Source organism: Leiobunum rupestre, chromosome 3, assembly GCF_980474605.1.
Source record: "Leiobunum rupestre chromosome 3, qqLeiRupe1.1.hap1, whole genome shotgun sequence".
NCBI classification, from domain to species: domain Eukaryota; kingdom Metazoa; phylum Arthropoda; class Arachnida; order Opiliones; family Sclerosomatidae; genus Leiobunum; species Leiobunum rupestre.
In genome coordinates this window covers 43,054,340-43,081,182 of record NC_143386.1, presented here as the reverse complement: position 1 = coordinate 43,081,182, position 26,843 = coordinate 43,054,340, and positions in this window count along the sequence as shown.

Genomic DNA, 26,843 nt, shown 5'->3' with positions numbered 1-26,843 from the left:
GCGATAACAGCGTCGATGGGAACGATTTTTACATTCTTTTTTTTATTTCAGCCTCACTTTTGGGACTATTTTTCCTCCCAATGCTGACTTTGAAAGTTTGAATTTACTGTTAAGCGACTAGTCTCGAAACCGTTTTTTTTTCTTCGGAAAATGGAAGCTGTAGCAAGAAGGATTGAACCTCTTGAAGTTGATTTCACCTTCGATATCAGGGGGAGTATTGTAGACCGTAAAGGAAATTGACCTCTCTCTTTTGCAAGGTTTTTCTTTTCTTAAAAAATAAACCAGGTATAGATCGAGGTTGAGTCTGTATTCAATTCCATTTTTATGCATTTTTGTGGCCACATTTGAACGTTTTATGTATGCTATGGCTTGAAATAGAAAAATAAGTCATGCTTGAAATAAAATATGAACACTTTATACTTTTAACCTATTGGTATAATCATAAATAAATAATATTACATAATATGTAATATTATTTATTTTTAGTATAAGTGTTTGGGTCATGCCATTAGCTAACTCTGGGAGTTGTCGCTTGCATTAAAATTTTGAAAACGCATTTAGTAATAGCATCAATGTATTCATATCAGTCATATGGATTGTAGTTGACTTGACTTGGGTATGCATTGTAGTTGGCTTGATTTTAGTTTGGATTGTTGTGGGCTTGGCTTGAGTTTGTATTGTAGTTGGCTTGACTTGAGTATGGAGTGTATTTGACTTGACTGGGGTATGGAGTGTATTTGACTTGACTGGGGTATGGATTGTAGTTGAATTGACTTGGTTACAAATTGTATTTGGCTTGAATTTATTATGAAATGTATTTGACTTGACTTGGGTATGGATTGCATTTGGCTTGACTTGATTACGGATTGTATTTGACTTGACTTTATTATGGATTGTAATTGACTTGACTTGGGTTCGGATTGTAGCTGGCTTGACTTGGGTACGGATTGTAGTTGGCTCAACTTAAGTTAGGATTGTAGCTGGCTTGACGTGATTTTGGATTGTATTTGACTTGACATGGGTACGAATTGTAGTTGGTTTGACTTGAGTTTGAATTGTAGTTGACTTGACTTGGGTACGGAATGTAGTTGGCTTGACTGGAGTTTGGATTGTAGCCTCTTGACTTGAGTTTGGACTACTTTGGATTGTAGTTGACGACTTGGGCTAGCCAGGTAAATCTGGAAACCGACCAACCGGAAATATTTTATTCAGCGATCCACTTTTGGCCAAGTCGCAAGGGAGTAAAAATAGTGTTTTTTATTGAAGCGCCTTTTTGCACCTAGTTACTATAATAAATTAGTAGATCGTAAGAAATCGGTAATCAGAAAAAACAGTTTTTTTTTTAAATGTTGTACATATTTCTTAAGTATAACGTACAATATATGTTTCTATTAAATAAAATGATTAAAAGTAAAAAAAAAAAGAATATGTTGCTCTTACGTCACAGTCTCTTACTTTATATGTTTATCTAGCGGGCGAAGAATATTACGTCACTAAATAGAATATTACGTCACTAAATAGAATATTACGTCACTAAATAGTATATTACGTCACTAAATAGAATATTACGTCGCTAAATAGAATATTACGTCGCTAAATAGAATATTACGTCGCCAAATAGAATATTACGTCACTAAATAGAATATTACGTCACTAAATAGAATATTACGTCACTAAATATAATATTACGTCACTAAATAGAATATTACGTCACTAAATATAATATTACGTCACTAAATAGAATATTACGTCACTAAATAGAATATTACGTCACTAAATAGAATATTACGTCGCTAAATAGAATATTACGTCGCCAAATAGAATATTACGTCACTAAATAGAATATTACGTCACTAAATAGAATATTACGTCACTAAATATAATATTACGTCACTAAATAGAATATTACGTCACTAAATAGAGTAGTCACGTGTTTAATTCTTTTTCAGGAGGCGCGTGCGAAATTGAACAAGCCCGTCTATATTATTAATATTATTATAATTAATATTAAATATTAAGCAGCGTGTGCTTTAAAATATCACGCTTTTACAAGTATGTCCTGGCTCTCTGTAATACTACTTCTAGGAAATTATCTGAACAGGTTTTATTTAAAGGGAATATAACCTCGGGTATTTGGTGTGAAACACCAACGTTTGCAGCTCTGGCCTTTGCCTTTAAAGTTTTTTGGCGCCACTGTACAAGGATATTTGAAAAATTGAAAGGGTTCTCCATAAAGATTGTTTTGAAGGTTATATTCCCTTTAAGCGTCTAATAAAATATCGAGTTATTTTGGAAAATTCAAAACTATCGCTACGCCCCCTTTGGTTCACCATTGAAACTTAGATAGGCAGCGGCTAAAGCACACGCTATTAGTTTTTCCTCGTCATTATTCATAAATTTGACTTTATAAATAATGATACTTGCATTTTAATGTAATTTTTACGTCGTTTGCTTATATTTTGATAAGTTTATTTAAGAAGAAACGCTCTTATAACTTTTTAATTTGTCTGTAATAATATATTTCTTTTACCGAAAAATCCTATTAGTCGTTAGAAAAGTTAAGCCTTCGCTAGAATACGCGTAGGACTATAGCCGCAGTTTTATAAATATTATATTATTAATAATTAATTATAATATGGTACAGTTCACGTTCTTCTCTATTAATATATATTTACGAAACCACTTCGTTATTTTGTAGCCAGGGGCCAACAACCTCGATTTTAAGATGCAGATAAAACAAATTATTTTTTGTGGGGCAGCTAAATTAGGTTGGTTTTTTTGCCATTCCGTAGCTATTGGCGGTGGTTTCAACCCGATAAAAATCCTTAAAAATCTTTTTCTTCTTAGTTTAAACAAGAATATTTATTTCAACAAAAGGAAAATTACCATGTTGAGGGCATTTTTAGCTTAGCTCCGAATCCTACTAATAAAAGTCAATGAAATCAGCGTGTAACGCGACTTAAGTACACGTCGGTTAAGTTAATCAATAGAAATTTAACCATGATGAACCTCTATTAAAACCTAAAATAATACCTAAAGATATTTGATTATTTATAAAAATAATGTGTGTTTGTTAATTTGGATGCCCTTTATACGTTGTTACATTTTCTGTCCGAGTTACATCGAACTCTCTCTTGCACCGGTCAAGTTATAACAACTGTTTTATTTTTGGAATGGCCTTAGTTCATAAAGGTATAATTCTAGAAACTCCATATTATACAACCTAAGGCTATAATCAATATTATATCAAATCTAAAATATTTAAATCTTAAGCTTTTATAACCATAAAGATAATAACTATTTACATGCAAGTTTTAATGCTAAAAAATAAATTAAAATAATAAAATTCATTTAACCTGTTACCTTTTCTTCCACATAAATTAAAACCCCTAGCTGAAAGCCCGGTTTTTTTTCGTTTTAAACCGAAATTAAACCACAATTTATTAATATTATATCAAGGTATGACTATTCTTATAATTATTTGAGAACAGTTTAGAGCTAAAGAAAATAATGAGTAAACGATTCATTAATAAGTTTCTATTTTATCTGACAAAAATAATAAGAATACAATTCTAATTTGGTATAATCTCAAGAAATGTCCGAACTTACATTAGTTTTGTGTTTGACCGAAATCTTCCACCCTTCTTGTTGGACATGGTTATGTTTCCTTTTTAATTAATTGCCAGTACCGAATTCCCACTTTCACTCTCATTTCAAAGGCAGCTAGAAACCGGCGAGGAATGGGCAAAGTTTCGTGAACTAAGGGAATTAATTTCGACCATTTCGGCATTTTTTGAGACCGGGGATAAATGTTGTAAATCTCGGGCACACATCTGCTTGTTTTTTCGCCCGAATAGCGACATCTGTCGCCAAAATTATGTCTTTCGAGAGGAAAAAATAATTCCAATTTTATTCGGTTAGATAAACAAGTCCTTCTTAAATCGCGCAAAATTGTCCTCCCTAATTGCGCCTGTAATTACGAGGTTTCAACGCGGTAATTTCGCTTCTTCTGCTTGTCTCGAGTAAAGTAGAATTTGAGGAAGGAAACTGTTTAAGTTTTTACTCGCAATTTAAATTTTATGGCCGGGAAATTACACTAATTATATGGATGAAAAATTACACAACATTTTATGGATGAAAAATTACACTACATTTTATGGATGAGAACTTACATTACATTTGATGGTTGAGAAATGGAACTAAATTATCTGCGTGGAAAATGAAGTTATATTCATTGGAAATGAAAATACATTACCTGGATTGGAAGTGAAATGAAATGGAAAATGAAATGAAATGAAATGATATTATCTGGATGAGATATGAAACTAAATTATCTAAATGGGAAATGAAACTAAATTATCTGGACAGGAAATAAATTAAACTTAACTATAAGGAATGGAAATAAATGAAACTTAACTATAAGGAATGGAAATAAATGAAACTTAACTATAAGGAATGGAAATAAATGAAACTTAACTATAAGGAATGGAAATAAATGAAACTTAACTATAAGGAATGGAAATAAATTAAACTTAACTATAAGGAATGGAAATAAATTAAACTTAACTATAAGGAATGGAAATAAATGAAACTTAACTATAAGGAATGGAAATAAATTAAACTTAACTAAAAGGAATGTAAATAAATTAAACTTAACTATAAGGAATGGAAATAAATTAAACTTAACTATAAGGAATGGAAATAAATTAAACTTAACTATAAGGAATGGAAATAAATTAAACTTAACTATAAGGAATGGAAATAAATTAAACTTAACTATAAGGAATGGAAATAAATTAAACTTAACTATAAGGAATGGAAATAAATTAAACTTAACTATGAGGAATGGAAATAAATTAAACTTAACTATGAGGAATGGAAATAAATTAAACTTAACTATAAGGAATGGAAATAAACTAAACTTAACTATGAGGAATGGAAATAAATTAAACTTAACTATGATGAATGGAAATAAACTAAACTTAACTATGAGGAATGGAAATAAATTAAACTTAACTATAAGGAATGGAAATAAACTAAACCTAACTATTAGGAATGGAAATAAATTAAACTTAACTATAAGGAATGGAAATAAATTAAACTTAACTATAAGGAATGGAAATAAATTTAACTTAATTATAAGGAATGGAAATAAATTTAACTTAACTATAAGGAATGGAAATAAATTAAACTTAACTATGAGGAATGGAAATAAATTAAACTTAACTATGAGGAATGGAAATAAATTAAACTTAACTATGATGAATGGAAATAAACTAAACTTAACTATAAGGAATGGAAATAAATTAAACTTAACTATAAGGAATGGAAATAAATTAAACTTAACTATAAGGAATGGAAATAAACTAAACCTAACTATAAGGAATGGAAATAAATTAAACTTAACTATAAGGAATGGAAATAAATTTAACTTAATTATAAGGAATGGAAATAAATTTAACTTAACTATAAGGAATGGAAATAAATTAAACTTAACTATGAGGAATGGAAATAAATTAAACTTAACTATGAGGAATGGAAATAAATTAAACTTAACTATGATGAATGGAAATAAACTAAACTTAACTATAAGGAATGGAAATAAATTAAACTTAACTATAAGGAATGGAAATAAATTAAACTTAACTATAAGGAATGGAAATAAACTAAACCTAACTATAAGGAATGGAAATAAATTAAACTTAACTATAAGGAATGGAAATAAATTAAACTTAACTATGAGGAATGGAAATAAATTAAACTTAACTATGATGAATGGAAATAAACTAAACTTAACTATAAGGAATGGAAATAAATTAAACTTAACTATAAGGAATGGAAATAAACTAAACTTAACTATAAGGAATGGAAATAAATTTAACTTAATTATAAGGAATGGAAATAAATTAAACTTAACTATAAGGAATGGAAATAAATTAAACTTAACTATAAGGAATGGAAATAAATGAAACTTAACTATAAGGAATGGAAATAAATTAAACTTAACTATAAGGAATGGAAATAAATTAAACTTAACTATGAGGAATGGAAACGAATTAAAATTATCTGGATTGGAAATGAATTAAAATTATCTGTATTGGAAATGAATTAAAATTATCTGTATTGGAAATGAATTAAAATTATCTGGATTGGAAATGAATTAAAATTATCTGTATTGGAAATGAATTAAAATTATCTGGATTGGAAATGAATTAAAATTATCTGGATTGGAAATGAATTAAAATTATCTGGATTGGAAATGAATTAAAATTATCTGGATTGGAAATGAATTAAAATTATCTGGATTGGAAATGAATTAAAATTATCTGGATTGGAAATGAATTAAAATTATCTCGATTGGAAATGAATTAAAATTATCTCGATTGGAAATGAATTAAAATTATCTGGATTGGAAATGAATTAAAATTATCTGTATTGGAAATGAATTAAAATTATCTGGATTGGAAATGAATTAAAATTATCTGTATTGGAAATGAATTAAAATTATCTGGATTGGAAATGAATTAAAATTATCTGGATTGGAAATGAATTAAAATTATCTGGATTGGAAATGAATTAAAATTATCTGGATTGGAAATGAATTAAAATTATCTGGATTGGAAATGAATTAAAATTATCTGGATTGGAAATGAATTAAAATTATCTCGATTGGAAATGAATTAAAATTATCTGGATTGGAAATGAATGAAAATTATCTGGATTGGAATAGAATGAAAATTATCTCTATTGGAAATGAATTAAAATTATCTGGATTGGAAATGAATTAAAATTATCTGTATTGGAAATGAATTAAAATTATCTGGATTGGAAATGAATTAAGATTATCTGGATTGGAAATGAATGAAAATTATCTGGATTGGAAATGAATGAAAATTATCTGGATTGGAATAGAATGAAAATTATCTGGATTGGAAATGAATTAAAATTATCTGGATTGGAAATGAATTAAAATTATCTGGATTGGAAATGAATTAAAAGTATCAGGATTGGAAATGAATTAAAATTATCTGGATTGGAAATGAATTAAAATTATCTGGATTGGAAATGAATTAAAATTATCTGGATTGGAAATGAAGTAAAATTATCAGGATTAAAAATGAATTAAGATTATCTGGATTGGAAATGAATGAAAATTATCTCGATTGGAAATGAATTAAAATTATCTGGATTGGAAATGAATGAAAATTATCTGGATTGGAATAGAATGAAAATTATCTCTATTGGAAATGAATTAAAATTATCTGGATTGGAAATGAATTAAAATTATCTGTATTGGAAATGAATTAAAATTATCTGGATTGGAAATGAATTAAGATTATCTGGATTGGAAATGAATGAAAATTATCTGGATTGGAAATGAATGAAAATTATCTGGATTGGAAATGAATTAAAATTATCTGGATTGGAAATGAATTAAAATTATCTCGATTGGAAATGAATTAAAATTATCTGGATTGGAAATGAATGAAAATTATCTGGATTGGAATAGAATGAAAATTATCTCTATTGGAAATGAATTAAAATTATCTGGATTGGAAATGAATTAAAATTATCTGTATTGGAAATGAATTAAAATTATCTGGATTGGAAATGAATTAAGATTATCTGGATTGGAAATGAATGAAAATTATCTGGATTGGAAATGAATGAAAATTATCTGGATTGGAATAGAATGAAAATTATCTGGATTGGAAATGAATTAAAATTATCTGGATTGGAAATGAATTAAAATTATCTGGATTGGAAATGAATTAAAAGTATCAGGATTGGAAATGAATTAAAATTATCTGGATTGGAAATGAATTAAAATTATCTGGATTGGAAATGAATTAAAATTATCTGGATTGGAAATGAAGTAAAATTATCAGGATTAAAAATGAATTAAAATTATCTGGATTGGAAATGAATTAAAATTATCAGGATTAGAAATGAATTAAAATTATCTGGATTGGAAATGAATTAAAATTATCAGGATTGGAAATGAATTAAAATTATCTGGATTGGAAATTAATGAAAATTATCTGGATTGGAAATGAAACTTAATTACAAGGTTAGGAAATAATTTTTTTATGAGTGTGCAATTAAACAAATTTTTTTGTGTAATGAAACTTCATTTTATGAAAAATCTACATTGAAAGCTATTTTCATTTTGAAAATAGTCATTTCTTGAGTTACATCTAGTTATTTTTGCAAACTCAGCAATATAAACCTTGAGAAAGCAGACAATTAATTTCCGTCTAAGGCTCAAAAGTAATGCCGATCCGTCTCAAACCCTTCTTAACTTTTCGAATCAATTGCCCTTTAAGAGAAAAGTATTGGACAGGGTTATAAACTTAGAGCTTTTGGCGGGGCCCTTTTAAAATCACCAGAGAAGTAATTCTTTCCCCCCCCTGGTGGTTCGTGGCAAAGATGCCAGTGTCCGGCTTTCGATGACAAATATTTGAAAAGGGATTATCCATTAGAGCGTGGCAGAACTCGCGACTGCTCTTTTGAAATCCTCGGCTCGTTCCAGTCTCCCCTTCTCTACTTTCGAAATCGCCGATCTTTCCGAATGCTGTAAGACCCTCACGGCCGAAGGTTCTCCAAAGAAGCCTGACCAGTTATTGCGAAATTCTTCGTTTTCTTTGGTTCAACTCAAATAGAGATCTTGGCTCTTCCCCGAATAACGAGCATAATTGTTTCGTATTTAATAGACGCTTCAATAAATCATCCTCCTAGGAAATCGCCAAGAAGTAATATTTCCCACAGCCAGGACCTGCAAGTCACTGTTTATATAGTGCTTGTTAAAATAATGGAAAATTTTCACCTTTACGGCAGCTAGGAGCAACAAACACAGCACCCCACACAAGGAGAACGCACCCCGCTAAAAGTCGTGGATTTTCTCGCGTACATTTTTCATTGGTTAAACGCTTTAGCACCTGCTGCCGTCGGAAGGGGAAAATTCGGTAATTTTATTCCCCTTTCCATAAAACGTTCAGCGTAAAGGCTCGTCCAATGAAATTTGTACACAACACTGCATTAGCGTGTTTAAAGGCTAGCTGCGTTATCCTTGTGTTTGCTGCTCCTAGGTGGCAACTTCAAGCGTTCCCTTTTAACCAGGTAGCTTTTTTGACATATTAAGGCTTGGTAAAAACACGACGTTCTGTTTACAGGTGAAAAGTTTCCATTATTTCCACAATCACTAGACAAACAATATCTTACGAGTCCTGGATCTCGGAAATATTATTTCTTGGCGATTTCCTGGGAGTATGATTTAATTAAGCGCTTATTGGTAAATCGGAGTTGCCCCATCCTTTACCTTTTGTCATTTCTCGTTTGATTACGAAATTACGCGTTTATAAAAAGTGGAAAACATTACACGATTGTCAATCCGTATCTTTAACGTTAGTAGGTCAAAAATAGACGAAACCCCTGAAAATGTGTTTCACACGTCGCACACTGGGGTTTCTGGAAGAAGTAAACTACCACACGTTTCTGTTAGTTACCTGATAAATCAATTTACAATTTTTAAGGGGCAAAGACGACTTTAAAGGGGTAATATTTTTAAACACATACAGATATCTTTGCTCGTAGGTTAACATAGAAACTTCAACGAATGGGTTGGTCGCTATAGCGCGAGATAGGTTATATTGTAAAAATATAATTTTCCGCTAGGGGCGCTTAACACATACAGATATCTTTGCTCGTAGGTTAGCATAGAAACTTCAACGAATGGGTTGGTCGCTATAGCGCGAGATAGGTTATATTGTAAAAATATAATTTTCCGCTAGGGGCGCTTAACACATACAGATATCTTTGCTCGTAAGTTAACATAGAAACTTCAACGAATGGGTTGGTCGCTATAGCGTGAGATAGGTTATATTGTAAAAATATAATTTTCCGCTAGGGGCGCTTAACACATACAGATATCTTTGCTGGTAGGTTAACATAGAAACTTCAACGAATGGGTTGGTCGCTTTAGCGTGAGATAGGTTATATTGTAAAAATATAATTTTCCGCTAGGGGCGCTTAACACATACAGATATCTTTGCTGGTAGGTTAACATAGAAACTTCAACGAATGGGTTGGTCGCTATAGCGTGAGATAGGTTATATTGTAAAAATATAATTTTCCGCTAGGGGCGCTTAACACATACAGATATCTTTGCTGGTAGGCTAACATAGAAACTTCAACGAATGGGTTGGTCGCTATAGCTTATTAAAATAGAAACTCTGTACTAATAGCTAATTTCGAAAAAATGTATTTGTCGATGAACCACAATGACAAATAGGTTTAATTGAAACGCAGATCACTGATATCCTACTGGTAAAAAAATCACTCTTTTTAGAGCTCGGCGTTCGGATAGGAAATTTCCGTTCATTTCTTTTTATATCCGAAAATTATCCGAATAAAAACTTATTTGTTGCGTATTAAATCGTATAATAGTCGTGAATAAATAAACAGTTAATCGGATTTTTTATGATTAAAGAGATAGTGTCAGAATTTTCTACGTTTATGAAGTTTTTTCATCAATTATTGAAAAATATAGTAAAGAAAAATGAAGTTATAAAACATTTGGTATAAATATAAATATTCACGATTAATTTCAAATTTTAAAATAGAAAGATAGCGTAACTTTTTACCTCTCCGAGGGGACTTTGTACCCTAGGAGGGGTTATACAACCACCGGGTCTGTGGGTCTGTCTGTCATTTTCGAGGCAAAGGGTAATCGCTGCGTACGCAGTTTCTTAGAATTAGGGAAAAGGTTTTTCCAAAAAGACCCGTTTTTTGCTGTCATAGGGTGTAGTATAAATATTTTTCAATTTGCGTTAGTACCGGGCGGGATTCGAACCCGAGGCCTACTGCACGTCAGGTGAGCATTCTACCACAGAACCACGGATACATTGTACACGTCACTGAAAATTAGAAACCCTTCCGAGGAGAGGTATATTTTGGCTTGCCAAGTTGTTTTTATCACATACTGTCTACGTCATAGAATTTTTCGGGGATTACAGGAGGAAATTTGACTCCCATCGCTTTCTTTTGATCCGAGTTTCCCGCTTCCGCACGCTTTAAGACCCTCATTCGATGGAAACATAAGCCACTTTTGTTGTTATTATTACTGCCGGAAGGAACTGCGCGATACACTGCCCAGGTCTTCGGTGGCATCTTTCCGTAGAATATAAATATTGTTATAATGACTACGTATAAGAAATAATGATATAATTTATAAACAATACCTTGTTATTGATTTTTTCTTCAATTTCTACTTTGAAAATTATATTTTTACACGTAGCAGGCTCGTGAAGTCGTGATTCGAGAATCTCGAACCGCGTGGTCCGCGAGAATAAAGTCAAAAAACGCGCTTACAAATCCTCTACGCGATAGTAGAAAGAATACTACGGAAATTCCCCGCCGCTCGAGCGCGCCGAAATCGACCAAACTCATGCCGTCAACAATCTGTAAAGTTTTGACGCGGCTATTGAAATACCATTATTTTACATTAAAATATAAAACTAAAAACTAATTGGAAGTGCTAATATGTATATATAATCGGATTCAGGACTTAAAAATCTATCGTAACGTGTAAGCCAAAGAACAAATTTTTTAATTAAACTGAATTTAATTGAATTTTTTGCGGTTAGTTTTTCCGTTTCCCCGAGCTCTCCCTCTTTTTCCCTATTTCCCTTTTTTTAAAACAATTCCCTTTTTTAATTTTGAAAGTTTAAAATTCCCTACAAAAGGAGAAATTATCTACAAGTAGAAGCACTGGACTTCATACTCGACGTAGAGATATATGTGTCAGGCGTTATCGAAGGAAAACCAATTTTCCGGCAGAATTTCGTCATATTTTCCATAGAGTGCGCAGTGTTGGGCATTTTCGTCAAAGAGCCGGTGAGCTCACTCACCACTCGCACTCGCTAGCCTATTATCCGCTCACGCTCACGCTTTTTTTAGCGGTAAAATTGGCGCTCCTCTCTTGCCACTCTTTTTTGAGCGGTAAAATAAGCGCTCCTCTCTTGCCACTCTTTTTTGAGAGGTAAAATAAGCGCTCCTCTCTTTCCGCTCTTTTGTGAGTGGTAAAATAAGCGCTCCTCTCTTTCCGCTCTTTTTTGAGCGGTAAAATAAGCGCTCCTCTCTTTCCGCTCTTTTTGAGCTGTAAAATAAGCGCTCCTCTCTTTCCGCTCTTTTTGAGCTGTAAAATAAGCGCTCCTCTCTTTCTGCTCTTTTTGAGCTGTAATATAAGCGCTCCTCTCTTTCCGCTCTTTTTTGAGCGGTGAAATTGGCGCTCCTCTCATTTTCGCGTTCTTATTAAAAACATTTTGACGCTCAATTTCGCTCAATATAACAAAACCGCTCAAAATGAGAGGAACGGCTCCCATCACTGAGAGTACGAAACCGGCTTGGTATGTTTTTCGGTTTGGCGCGTTTCGGGCGTTCGTCTTGACAGCTTTATGGAGTAAATTTCTCGACGCAGAAAGCGTCCTAGTTCTTGTAATCGGTACCTTCTCGGGCTGGCGCTCTTTCTCCGAATTTCTGCGAGATCCGATGGGAAAACTTTCCTCGAACACGCTCGCAGTTGTTGCACGTCTCCAAGTTATACGCTCTTCTTTTATGACATTTTGACCCGCTTCGAAACGTCCATAGTTACATTTCCGTCTGTCCGGAATGGAACTTTCTCCGACGCAACACCCGGCCGTATCCTTCTCGATTGGATGCCCTTTCACTCCGATAGGGAATTCTCTGAACGACAATTTTCCCAGGTGGCTTAGTTCCCCGGGTCCCAATCCTTTCCTACACTTTTTATATTCAATCGTAATTCAATTGATTCGAAATTTTTCCGCCACTGTTTCATCTTTATATTGAGAAGAAATATCATCATTTTGATGGTCCAAAATTTACAGCGTGACTTAGCCCATCACCACTAGAGGTCGGCGGAACGAATAAATTAACCGGCAAAATTTCGATTAACCATAAAAAGTTGGGTTAATTTTTTTTATGAACATTTTATAAGAATAAACAACGATTTAACATGGAAAAATAATCTGTTTTTTCGTATATTTTTTGTATAATTTGCGGTTATGAATAAAAATAAATAATTGGATAATTTCTTATTCAAACGCCGACCTCTAATCACCACCAAAGACGTACTAAAATAGTATATATCATAAACTTGTTTGATTTGATTGGATTTTATTTTGCATCTATTGAATTTAATCAAAATCTGTAAGAGGTAGAGTATTACACTTTTCTGGATACATTGTAAATTTAGTTCTCAAATTTTGTAATTTTTGGAAAAACAAATTTCATTTTAATAATAATCTACACTCTTAAAAAATGGTTTTTAATGGTATATTAAGGGTCTAAAATATAATAAAAAACACTCTTTAGGGTTTTTTCTTGTCCCAAATTTATAACCTGAAAAGGTGTATAAACGGTGTTATATTACAACGTAAATCCTGTAGGGTGTAGCTCTCTTAAGGTCATAGTTTATTACCCTAAAGGGAGTAGTTTAACACTTTAAAGGGAGTATTGTAGAACCCGTAAGGCAGTATTTTAGTACCAGAGAGTGTGCATTATAGAGAGACATCTCTCTTTCAAAAAACCGTAATAATTTTTCTGACGGAAAAATGCCCATAGGATCCGGATAAGAGATAGCACGTTGAGGAGGACGCAAAAACCAGTTTGGATTTTGATATTTTGACAATTTATTTAATTTGTAATTTAATTGTTTAAATATGCCTGGATCGTTTTGTTCAGCCAAAAATTGTTCCGCAAATAAAAAACAAGTTTCTAAAGAATACGCGTTTTTATTATTGAGACCTATATTCACATTTTTCTTAAACATTTTTATTCCCATTTTGTGGCCGGAAAATGTAAAAATCGACTACTTAAACTATAAAACAACAGAATACGTACATGTTAATCGTAGAATTTACTCTATTGACTTCTAAAATGAATGTTTTATGAAACTTAAAACTAAATATAGCTTTAGTCCCATTTGACCGAAATCCCATTCGACCGAAGGCGGTTTTTGAGGTGTCCCATTCGACCGAATTCCGCCGAAACGTGCGGTTTTTATGTGTCCCATTCGGCCGAACGCTGCTATATAAATTGGCTTTTGCTATGTTTTCAATTTAGTTACTGAAGTCGTTTGCAATGGAGCGGATAGATAATAAAAGAGGGTATTTACACATCAATGCATTTATTTGAAAATAAAATGGAATGAGCATGAATTATATTTTTATATTCACCTAGTCAAGAAAAGTAACTGAACCAAAACTGAAATAGTAAACTTAACCAACTCTAACCTAACCTAACCTAACCTAAACATGGATCTTCGATAGTACATACCTTATAAATAAAATACCAATTGGGCTACATTTTAAAATTCTTTCGGTCGAATGGGATTTCGGTCGAATGGGAATAAACGTAAATATAGGCTAACAACATATTAAGCTGTGCCAACAATTTTATATGATAATGAAGGTTAAAAAATCAACACTTCCAGAAGCACTTAAAATTGCTTCTTAAAGGGGAACGGTCAAGTAGTATTAGCTAAATTAATATTACTTAATTATTCAACTTGAAATGTTTATCGCGCACGCGTTAAGTTCACAGAGAAGAGGTGTAATTAAATTATTTAATTGATTTATAATAAACTTCAGTTATGTTCGTGGTAGAATATAATAGTTACAACTTAAAGGGGAACAGTCAAGCTTTAACCAGTTAGATAGCCCTATAGCCCATTAATAACTAAAATTTATGGCGAAAACCGCATCAAAAAATATTGAGTGGTTAATTTTTAATAAAATAAAGAAATTTCGGGAAATCGACGAAAAGCGCACGTCCGCCGCGACACCTGGTGAGAAGTCGGTGAGACAGAAAAACAACGTAAAAGCGCGCGCTTAGCGCTGAAGACGCGAAAAATTTGTTTTGCACGCGCGGCGCGTTCCAGTTATAAGAGACCTAAGCCTAAATCGCGCGATTTTAAAAGTTAGGATAGTTCGCAAATCGCTCATACGGGGTTAGAGGCGCTGGCGGCAGCCCCTAAGATGGCGGCGAAAATTCAAACCCAAACACCTGGCGTTATTTTTCGTTTCAGCTTTTTGGGCCAAAGGTATTTTTTCAAGACAAAAAAAAGGTACGTGTTAGTATATTGAACGTCCTGTTAATCTTTTGATACGGAAATAAGAAAAAAAAGCGAAAGACTTCTTTTGGTAAAGTAATTGTACCAACCGATTCTTTCTTGAAATGTATAACAGAAATAAGTCAGGTTTTTGACACAAGTTTTAATTTGCTGATTTTGATCTCATACGTGACAAACGTTAAAGGGAAATGAAACGATTCATCAGCGGCTAATTGATAAGGACTCTGGTTTCATGATTCTGAAACTGTCTTTGAATTGAAAACATATTAATAAATTTTTTTATTGGATTTTGCATACAAAGTTCCCTCCAAAAACAAGATATAGACCACGATTCTGCATTAAATCACAGAAAATATTAGACAGAAAAATGTGTTAAAATACCAAAAACAATTGATCTAAAACATTTTTTAAATATTTATACATTTGATATTTATATTGCATAATTTATTTATTTTACCTTCTCTACATCTGGTCTCTAGGCCTTGGTCTTTAGGCTGTTCTCCATAAATTACTTGAATTAATGAAAATAAATTACATTCAATATTGATATATTAAAAACTAGTAAACTTTGCTGTACTTACTTTCAATGGAATTTTACATTTAATTAATTTATTTACAAAATAAGGTAAATTGGAACAATAGCCCCGCCACTCCCTTTGCTCCCCTTTCCCGACCCCCCTTAAAGTACTTTTTAAGGAGATTCCAATGGTGCAAAAATTATTTAGCACTACTTAAAAAGTTAATTAAAAATTGCCCAAAGACTATACATTGGCGGCTGACGGTGCCGCGCACTCACTTCGCTCGAGCGCTGGGGGGCCAGACCAGCGCCCCCCAGCCCCGTTCTTATAATCATCATGGGAGCATATATAAACCCCATTAAATATATCTCCTTAAGTATTAATTCCCGAAAAATAATGTTTCGCATTAAAAAACAAAAGGATTACAATAATGCAAAAAGTTTTAACCGCCATTTATTATTTAGAAAGATATGATAAATGTAACATTTTTACTTGCCATCAATTTTTACCACGGAAAATACGACATATTTCGAGATTTTTGTACGTGTAAACTAAAAGTAAAACTGGACCCTTAATCGAAGTATTGGTGGCTCACGGCGCCGCGCACTCACTTCGCTCGAGCTGTGCCTTCTATTACGCGACCTAGAGGACAGTACCTAGTATAGTCTCTTGTGGAAGTTGTGGTGCGAATTAAACCAGGGAGAGCGACTGAGAGATGAATCGATCCCACACGAAGGAATTTCTCCTCCTCCTGGAAGCATATATTAACCCCACATACGGACGTCGTTTCCAGTGATATCGTACCTAGTATCTAGCGAATTGCATTCGCCGTAAAAAATAAACACATTTTCGGTTTGGACAGTTTTTAAAAATTTAGTAATATCTTGCCGTTAAATGTAATTCTTCATCAGTCCTACCTTATCCAACACGTACAAAAATCTCGTATTTCCTGAGAAAATCTCAAAATACGTCGTATTTTACGAGGTAAAAATTGCAGGTAAGTAACAATTTTATCTTATCTTTATCATATCTTTCTAAATAATAAATTGCGGTTAAAACTTTTTGGATTACTGTAATCCTTGACAAATAATACCCCTTAAAAAAATAATCAAAAACCATCCTTGACAAATAATACACCTTAAAAAATAAAGAAAAAATCAAAAGTACCTATTGTTAAAAACAGCCTTAGAATCTTCCGAACTTGCATGGTTAGCGGGAAATGAATACGGTTTGTGATTTGTGAAATGTTTCTTTGATATTCTGTATAGTAGCCCACCGTCATTTTAATCCTTTAACAAAAACTTTGTTTCGGCCACCTTAGACCCCACGTCTACTACAGCAGCATATTTCGCGTATATTGTGGTCCTACTGGCACCATTACCGCTCCCAACAAATAAAGAAAGGCCGATTTCCGAAAGGGTAAAAATGGCGCGACGGCGAGCTCTCTTCGCCGCGGAGTGAATTCTACGCCCCGAACCGTTCGGTTCGTACATCTTTAAAATTACTATAACTTTAAAATTAATTATTTGTGGCTAATAATTTTTGCACCATTAGGTTCCCCTTAATAAGTACATTGGTGAGGTGCAACTAAAAAGTGGAAAACATGTGGCGGGGCTATTGTTCCAAATAGCTTACGGATCCTGAACTACTCTTCAATTACCGTATGGTCCAAAAACCGTGTACGAAATTTTAACATTACGCGAATAGAAAGTGAAAAATGTGATTTAAGGTGTTGAATAACAACCTTCATAAACCTGTTAAGGTGTTGTGTAAGATACAAGAAAAAACCCTACAAGGTTTGAAAATAAAGACTGTAGGTTGTGGTTAAACTAATACCCTACGAATCACCACAGCTGGTCATAGAGGAACTTGTCATGCCATCGTTCCAGTCATGAGATGTCGCGGAGTGGGGTGGCAAACCCCGTAATGCCAAACTGCCTATTCTCACCATTACCATAGTCCAAAATCTAAAAGAACCGTGTGATAAATGTTTTTTTTTAGCTGCTCTACTAAGCACTCTACACTTTTGTACTTTCAACGACCTGCGAAAATATTTTTCATAATTTGTTTATGTTTTAAAAACCACTTTAACTGATATCATACACTGAAAGTCTTAAAATTTACCTTTTATAGTTTTTTAAGAGCAAATCGTCGCCGTTAAAACAAAACCACGTAACTTGAGATACGTGGGTTTGTCAAAATTTACATATTTAGATTCTACACCCCAATTTACGTATATAACATTAAAAACATTAATAGGTTGCAATCGGATTTATTAATTTTAAATCGAGAAAAAATTTAAACGTATCTTTGATATTCACAACGCATTTCGCGCAAAAGCACGTATCTTGCTTATTTTCCGCTCCTATCTCACTTCATGACGCAAAACCACGTATCTCTAAAAATTCCCCTTTAGCAAAATATTTTTAAATTAAAATCCTCATAAAGAGTCAATATTGAAACGAAATTATTTAACTATAAAATCAACTCGCATGTAAAAACTTAACACGCGATTTCGCAAGTCCCTGCAAAATTAAAAAATCAATTTTTCTCACCGAAAAGATACGTGGTTTTGTTTTAACGGCGACGAAATGAGATTTCCAGTTAACCTACTCGTGGAAATCAATAACGCGCGACATAACCGAAAGAGTCGCAATCTTGAGCGGATTAAAAACCATTTTGGACACACGTACCTCTAAATACTGGCGTTGAGGTGCAAAAAGAAAAACATCAACAAAAATAGAAGGCTCGTAACGGGTGCGAAGTTATGATAGATGGGGGTTAATGCTGTTAGGGAGATGCTGAAAACCGATGCTCTCGGATATAACAGATCCGACCCTCATCTGACACTCTTCTAGAGGTTAATGCGAGGGTAAAGTTTAGCGTCGTTGCCGCGAGTGGACGAACAGTCACTTCCAAATTTTTTGGACATCGTCAATCACGGAGATCTTTTAGCAGTTCCGACAAGCGGTAGACCGATGAAAAACTAGTGCCATTCAGTCTTCGTTGGCCTTCATCTTACCACTTTCCACCGATATCCGAAACTCTTCTATACACTTTCTCAACTCTTCTTTCGTGTTTAGCAGTTAAGGGCAGTACTGTTGTCCGGACCCTTTTTGGTTGTTTCCCTTAGAGGTCACAATGTCTATCCAAGTTGGCCGTGATAGGACTATGGCACCTAGGAGCAACAAACAGAGCACCCCACACAAGGAGAACGCAACCCGTCAAAAGTCGTGCATTTTCTTGCGTACATTTTTCATTGGTTACTCTTCAGCGTAAAGGCTCGTCCAATGCAATTTGTACACAACACTTCGTTAGCGTGTTTAAAGGCTAGCTGCGTTCTCCTTGTGTTTGTTGCTCCTAGATGGGTGGGGCAAGGGGGGGGGGCATTGGACCCCCCTGAATTTTTATGAGCTGCAAATGTTTACGAATATGTCTAATTCCAACTCAGAATCGGATGCAGTACATGGAATATCTTTGTTCTGTCTATTATCCCGAAAATCACTAGCATTTATGCAATAACTATTTCAATTACAAATTCAAAAAAGATTACATTTAACGCGATTATGCCCTTTAAAGAAACAGTTTTCCGGAGTTAAAGTTCTATCCCCTTCTGAAAAATCGTGAAATTACGCCCCTGTCTAGAATACGGAGTTCTATATTATCTTTTCATTAGGGCAAAACTCCACAACAGCAAGTGTCGACACGAAAAATCTCCGTTAGGCCTAACTCAATTTTTGGCGTCGACTAACACAATTGCCGTGTTCTTGTCGCTTGGGCTTAAAGCTACTCCAGATATAATTTATGATTTCTGTAAGGATAATATTTTATGCATTTATCCTGCTTTGGTTACGTATAGGGAGAAAGATGTAAGAGCCAGATTTTAATTTTTAATCAATTATTTTATTACATTTTAAAACCTTTAAATAATTTATATGTATATGGCTCTCCAAAATCAAACGAATTATCGAAATAATTAATTAACATCGCCATTTCTAGATACGTTGCTTTTTGAAATGAACGTCGCAACGCCATCTGGCGAAGGCTTACATAAATTTAGCCAATGTCCGAGCCATGGTGGTCTATTAGCGTTCAACGGACAACTGATCAGGTTATTTTGGTCTTATTTGACAGTTAACTGAAGATAATCCGTAAGTCAGATCAGGTGAATCTTTTATATTACCCTAACCTAGAAATCTAATTCCAAATTGTAACCGATTTGAAATTATCTGTTCTGTTATAATGCATATGACTTGATTCAGTTAGCTGAACAGGTATCTGATTTGAGGAATCAAATCCAAATAAACAGTGATTAAAAATTCGATAGCAATTGAATCGGGAATATATGAAATAGATAACGGTGAGTCTTCAGAAATCTCAGATTCGGGTTTAAACTATCTAGCTTGCTGTTTGACAATATTTGACAATCGGATTTTCAGATTTTGGTGCTTTGAATTTAGTTTTTTAAGCTTAATTTTAGACTAATTTTCGCATAACTTCGAAGAGATTGTAGGCTTTTAAATAACCCTTTTCTATAAAACTCCGATATTTTTAATTTATTCATAGAGGCATTTTAGATCAACACGACGAAACTGATACTCCTTAGAAAAGATCCTCTCGCGTTTATACGTTATTATCACAGTAAACCACATTTTGAAACGTAGGTTGGTTGTGTTTATATCTTATACAATTTTAATCTACCTCGCGTAAGAGCTTGAGCGGTAATCCCCACGAGGCACTCGCTTACGCAACCAAATATAATACGGATCCTTTAGAATTGGGCGCCATAATAAGCTCTCTCCTCTCGGAGTTTCAACCAAATCTTTTATCCGTTTTAAAATAAAGAGGGAAGAAGGATTTTGGTTGAAAATTGAAAAATGAAGAAATAAACGTCAGAGAATGTATATATAGGTTTAGCGAAAAGGGGGTTGTGGTAGTGGCGGGTTAAATGTCACGCTCAGGCCCCCAGACGGAGCGACGAAAGTGTATCGTTCTCTTTCCCGCCATGTACGGGAGGAATGCGTATTATTGTAAGGATTTGACGGGGTCTCCCTCGATCTCGTGGCATCTGTCAGGCGGACTGTTTCGAGCCGACTTATTCCCACGCTCTAATATTCGCCGCTGGAGAAGGGCGTACTGGGGGCTTAAGTAGTCAAGAGCAGGGCACTCTCCTTACCAAAGAGAGAGAAGGTTTTAAAAGCCCGTCCACATAAATCTACCGCCCGTTCCGTCTACTTCGCCTCCTCAAAGAATGAAACATTTCCTTTTTATACGATTTAAACATTTTAGATTGGACGTTTTAAGCGCACAGCTTGTTTTTCTGTAAATCTGAATGTTTTCCGTATAAGCGTTCATAAAATTAAATGAACAATTAAAACTTACTTTTGTCGAATTTGGGAATTTTAAACGTTTGGTCTGGTTTAGAAAATGGTTTTGTATTATTTTGGGAGTATTGTGAGGTTCTAACGGTTTATCTGGATATTGGGCGTTTTTGGTGGGTTTTCTGGAATATTAAGCGGGCTTTGCCGATTTTTAGGAATATTTGGTGGGTTTAAAGGAATATTGGTTGGCTTTGGCGGGTTTTAGGGATATTGGGTGGTTTGGAGATTTGTTTTGGGATATTGGGCGGGTTTGGCGGGTATTTTGTAATTATGGTCGGGTTTGGCGGGTGTTTTGTAATATTGGGCGGGTTTGGCGGGTTTTTTGTAATATTGGGCGGGTTTGACGGGTGTTTTGTAATATTGGGTGGGTTTGGCGGGTGTTTTGTAATATTGGGCGGGTTTGGCGGGTGTTTTGTAATATTGGGCGGGTTTGGCGGGTGTTTTGAAATATTGGGTGGGTTTGGCGGGTATTTTGAAATATTGGGCGGGTTTGGCGGGTATTTTGTAACCTTGGGCGGGTTTTTCGGGTGTTTTGAAATATTGGGCGGGTTTGTCGGGTGTTTTGTAATATTGGGCGGGTTTGTCGGGTATTTTGTAATATTGGGCGGGTTTGGCGGGTGTTTTGTAATATTGGGCGGGTTTGGCGGGTGTTTTGTAATATTAGTCGGGTTTGGCGGGTGTTTTGTCATAATGGTCGGGTTTGGCGGGTGTTTTGTAATATTGGGCGGGTTTTGCGGGTATTTGGTAATTATGGTCGGGTTTGGCGGGTGTTTTGAAATATTGGGCGGGTTTGGCGGGTATTTTGAAATATTGGGCGGGTTTGGCGGGTATTTTGTAACCTTGGGCGGGTTTTGCGGGTGTTTTGAAATATTGGGCGGGTTTGTCGGGTGTTTTGTAATATTGGGCGGGTTTGTCGGGTGTTTTGTAATATTGGGCGGGTTTGGCAGGTGTTTTGTAATATTGGGCGGGTTTGGCGGGTGTTTTGTAATATTAGGCGGGTTTGGCGGGTGTTTTGTCATAATGGTCGGGTTTGGCGGGTGTTTGTAATATTGGGCGGGTTTTGCGGGTATTTGGTAATTATGGTCGGGTTTGGCGGGTGTTTTGAAATATTGGGCGGGTTTGGCGGGTATTTTGAAATATTGGGCGGGTTTGGCGGGTGTTTTGTAATATTAGTCGGGTTTGGCGGGTGTTTTGTCATAATGGTCGGGTTTGGCGGGTGTTTTGTAATATTGGGCGGTTTTTGCGGGTATTTGGTAATTATGGTCGGGTTTGGCGGGTGTTTTGAAATATTGGGCGGGTTTGGCGGGTATTTTGTAACCTTGGGCGGGTTTTGCGGGTGTTTTGAAATATTGGGCGGGTTTGTCGGGTGTTTTGTAATATTGGGTGGGTTTGGCGGGTATTTTGTAATTATGGTAGGGTTCGGCGCGTATTTTGTACTATTGGGTGGTGGATTTGGCAAATTTTTAAAAATAATCTGTGAATTACGCGGTTTTTTTTGGAATATTTTGAGGTTATTTTGGCGGTTTATTTGCTACTTTAGGCGAGTTTTCGGGATAATAAATGGTTTGGGGGGTTTCGGAATTTTGGCATTTCTTTAAATCATTGGGCGGGTTTTGTGTCTTTTTTAGAATATTGAGCTGGTTTTGAGGTTTTATAAATGATTTTTGGGCATATATCTCCATCTTCCGTCTTTAGATGGCGGGTGGGGCATCGATCAAAGTCAAGTGTATTCCCGGGCATGACTAGTTAAATAAATAGCGACTAGTTGATGGGGCAGGAATTGTTGCGATTATTATAGCCTTTTCAGACGAGGCTTATATAACCGTATTTTAGATTTCCGTTTAGTAAGCCGCAGTTAATTTTTTATACTAAAATATATATTAAAATTACACTTTGGTTTATTAAACCCGGTTTATAGATCTATAAAGGTTTTAAATTTTTAAAAAGGATATTGGATTTTTTAATCTGGTAGGCAAGGATCTTATGCCCACATAATTGTTTTCAATACTCTAAAATTCAAATTCTACACTCCCTGTGATAAATTTCGGTAGAATTTTAAACCACTTTATCTTTAAACTCCAAAATGTTTTAGTTAATTTTTTTGGAGCCCCTTTGTAAAATTTTAGTACCAATTTTAAAGCGAGTGGCGGTTCTATCAGGGCCACCTGTGTTATGAAAAGGCCCCTGTTATTAGAGATGGCCTTGAATCTATCCGATTCTTCAAAAACGCGATTTTAACCATAGATATAGGGAACGTATATAAAGGTCTAGATAAAATATTTCAAAGCGAGTGAATATGGAGGTGACAGCTAGCAGAAACGCGTAATTTCTGCAGGCTATCCTTATAAGGCGCTATCTATCGGTAAGAAAGCTCATGCTATTGTCGCGAGAGCCATTGTCTCCTGCTTTAAAATTATACTAAAAGTCACCAACAGATGGTGTCTAAAGACTACGGCCTGCGGAAAGGTACTTAGTACTAAAATGCTAAGAGAGCTCGCGCTCTTGGTCACGTGCCTTCCTCTGTGTCTGCTAAGTGTCAATTCCGTATTTTATGTTAGGCTTAGACGCCCCGAAATTTATCTAGACCTTTATATACATTTCTTGTATCTATGGTTCATCAGTTCAAAAAAAAAAAAAAAAAAAAAAAAACAGAAGTTGCTGGCAAAGTGATGGGTAATTTAGCAGAATGATTACACCAGAATAAAACATTTGTTGAAAAGAAATCGACTTTAAAAATAAGGCCAATTTTATTTATTAGAAGCGTTTTTGTTTGAAATTTGACGTACCCTCGTAAATGGTGAAATAAAACATATATTGGTGAGGTTTGACTAACCCTATGCATTAAGATATTAAAATGAAATAAAAACAACCACTTTTGCATAGTAAAAATATTTTTGTTAAAACATTTTATTTAAAAATGTTGGTCACGACTAGTTTCGCTGCCGTTCGGTAGCATCATCAGGTGTGAAGTGAGGTAGGCGAAACTCGGTTACAATTTCCACAATGTGGCTAAAAAATGATTTGGACCTTCGTCACGATTGAAGATTAAATTGGTTTTTTATGGTCTAAAATTTCTAGAGATTCTCTGAGGTTAAGTTTTACATTGTTCTCGATTTTACATATTATTTTACATTCGTCAAATAGTATAGAATGGCAAGGGTTATTTTTTATATGTTCAACTAAAGCAGAGGAATGGGTTTTATTATTTTTTTACATCATTTTTATGTTCGTTTAGTCGGAATTTAAAATTGCCCTTTGTTTGGCCAATATAAGCACCCTTACATGTACATGGAATTTTGTAAACACCGTAGCTTTCGGTGATAGGGATTTTGTCTTTTTTTTGGGGCTAGAGTATTACTAATTTTATTGCATGGTTTAAAAACAGGTTTAATTTTGCATTTACTTAGGCGTTAGTGTATTAGCACTTTCACCTCGCAGCAAGAGGGGCCGGGTTCGATCCCAGCTTGTGGCACTGGGTGAAAACTCGGAACAACTCCTTCCGCGTAGAGTTTGCAAGTTCCCTCCCCACTGGTTTAAGGGGTTTTCGATAAACACTTGTTGAGGTTAACGGTAATAGTTAGTGTAGGGAGCTGTTGGCTCGTACGCGTGGCATGCAGGGCTTGTCACCACCCTCCTACGCGTAGTAACCCTGCCACCTGAATTAATGGCTTCAAAAGTAGCTTGATGACTTAGGCCTAATTGTGGTGCCTTGGGTATTAGTCTAGCTGATTATTTTTTATTACTTTTTCGGGTATATTTTTTATGTAAGGAATAACTGTATATATTTTTTTATTTTTTCATATGGAATATTAGTGTTTTTATTTATTAAATGTCTGCTTTTAACTTTCGAAATAGTTAATTATGGTTTCGTTGTATCCTCTATCGTTTCCTATAGCTTTTATAAAATTTATTTCGTTATCTAGTGAGACTTGGTCTGATTAGGTCTTAAAAGCTCTATATATGTATGAGTGGAAAGCCGTTGTTTTTTGACATTGGGGATGATTGGAGTTAGCGTGTGGGGGTAGAGACCCTGAGAATGGTTTTCTATATACTGATGTGGAAATTTGATTATTATTTTTTGAGATTAGAACGTCCAAGAACGGAATTTTGTCGTTCGCTTCCAATTCATATGTGAATTGGATCGATTTGTCTAGATTATTAAGGTATTCTAAAAAAATTAGGAGGTTTTTAGAGGTGTACAAATACCATATTTTGGGGATCGAATCGAATATCAAATATTTTTTTCAAGGCACGTCAAATACCAAATCGAATATTTACAACGTCAAATAATTTGGTCGAATAATTTTAGAGCAAAATTTTAAGTCAGTTAACTGATCATATACCAAATAGTATTTCGAATACCAAATAATTCGACGTATTTGGTTTTGAAATAACCAAATAGTTTGCATATTTGTCAAAAAAAAGTATTTGAAATCACTGTTTATTTTACTTGCAATAGTAAAATACTAAACCAAATGTATAATATATATTTTATTTTATTTAATAAATTTAAACTATAAAACTATACTTTTTCAAATAAAGCTTTTACAATCAATATTTAAAATACACATTTTTAAAGTTTAACTACCCCAGCGTTCTCCTCTGATGGCCTTGAAATTCAACAAATTAGAAAAATACCCGTGGTTATTTGACCAGTTTGCAAACTATTTGAAAATACCAAATACTTTTTTCCTATCTTTTCGAATATTCGACTATTTGATCAAGAAAAACGAATATTCGCGAACTTTCCCAAGTGCTATTCGATTCGACGAATCGAATATTCGATTTGGTATTCGATCGAATTATTTGGTCTAACCAAATATTTTGCACACCCCTAGAGGGTTTTAATTCCATGTTTCCAGAGGGCTAAAATATCGTCTACGTATCTCCTCCAAAAATTGATGAGAAAAGGGAATTTCTTAAGGCTACGCTTTCTAGCTTATTGATATAAAGGTCACATAGTAGTAGGCAGAGAGAGGAACCCATCGCTAGGCCCTCTTTCTGGGTATAAAGTGGTCATTGATTTTAAAAAATGGGTTAATTACACGCAATTTTACTAAAGTTAAAATTCCATCAATTTCAATTGGGTTAAATTGATTGTCAGAGTCTTTCTTCGAGGACCATTAAGGCCCCTGGGATAGGTACCTTGGTGAAGAGGGACCCAATATCAAAGGAAACAAAGAGGTCATCATCTTCTATTTCCAATTCCTGTAGATTTGTTATCAGTTCTGTAGAGTTCTTCAGAACCGTCCCTTGAGTAGGGCGAGCGGGGCAGTGGCCCAGGGCGCCAAAGTTTTAGGGGAGCAAAATCAAAGATTTTCATTTAAATTGGATATTGAATAATTAAAAATTTCTACCTAAGGTTCTGGGGGCACCATTTGGGCTAGGTACGGCTCTGGAGTTCTTAATGGTGTATTGGTTATCTTTCGTGAGATGAGATAGTTTTTTGACAATGTATTTGCCGGTAAGTTGAGAGGAAGAGTTTATATTATCAACTATGGGGCGGAACTTGAGAACAGGTTTATGAATTTTAGGTAGGATATACATTCTTGGTGCAGAATAATGGACTGCGGGGTTAGTTTATTTATTTCTTCGGGGGTTAGGGTGATACAATTTTTTAGTGTGTCCTTCACTTTTTTATGGTAGGATCTTTTTTTATGGGTACATACATGTAGGTGTCTTTATCCGAAAGAATTTCCTTAAGTCCTTTTTCGTAATCCATTTTTTCCAAAACTACTATGCAACCGCCCTTATCCGCCCGGGTAATAATTAAGTAATCGTTTGATATTTAAT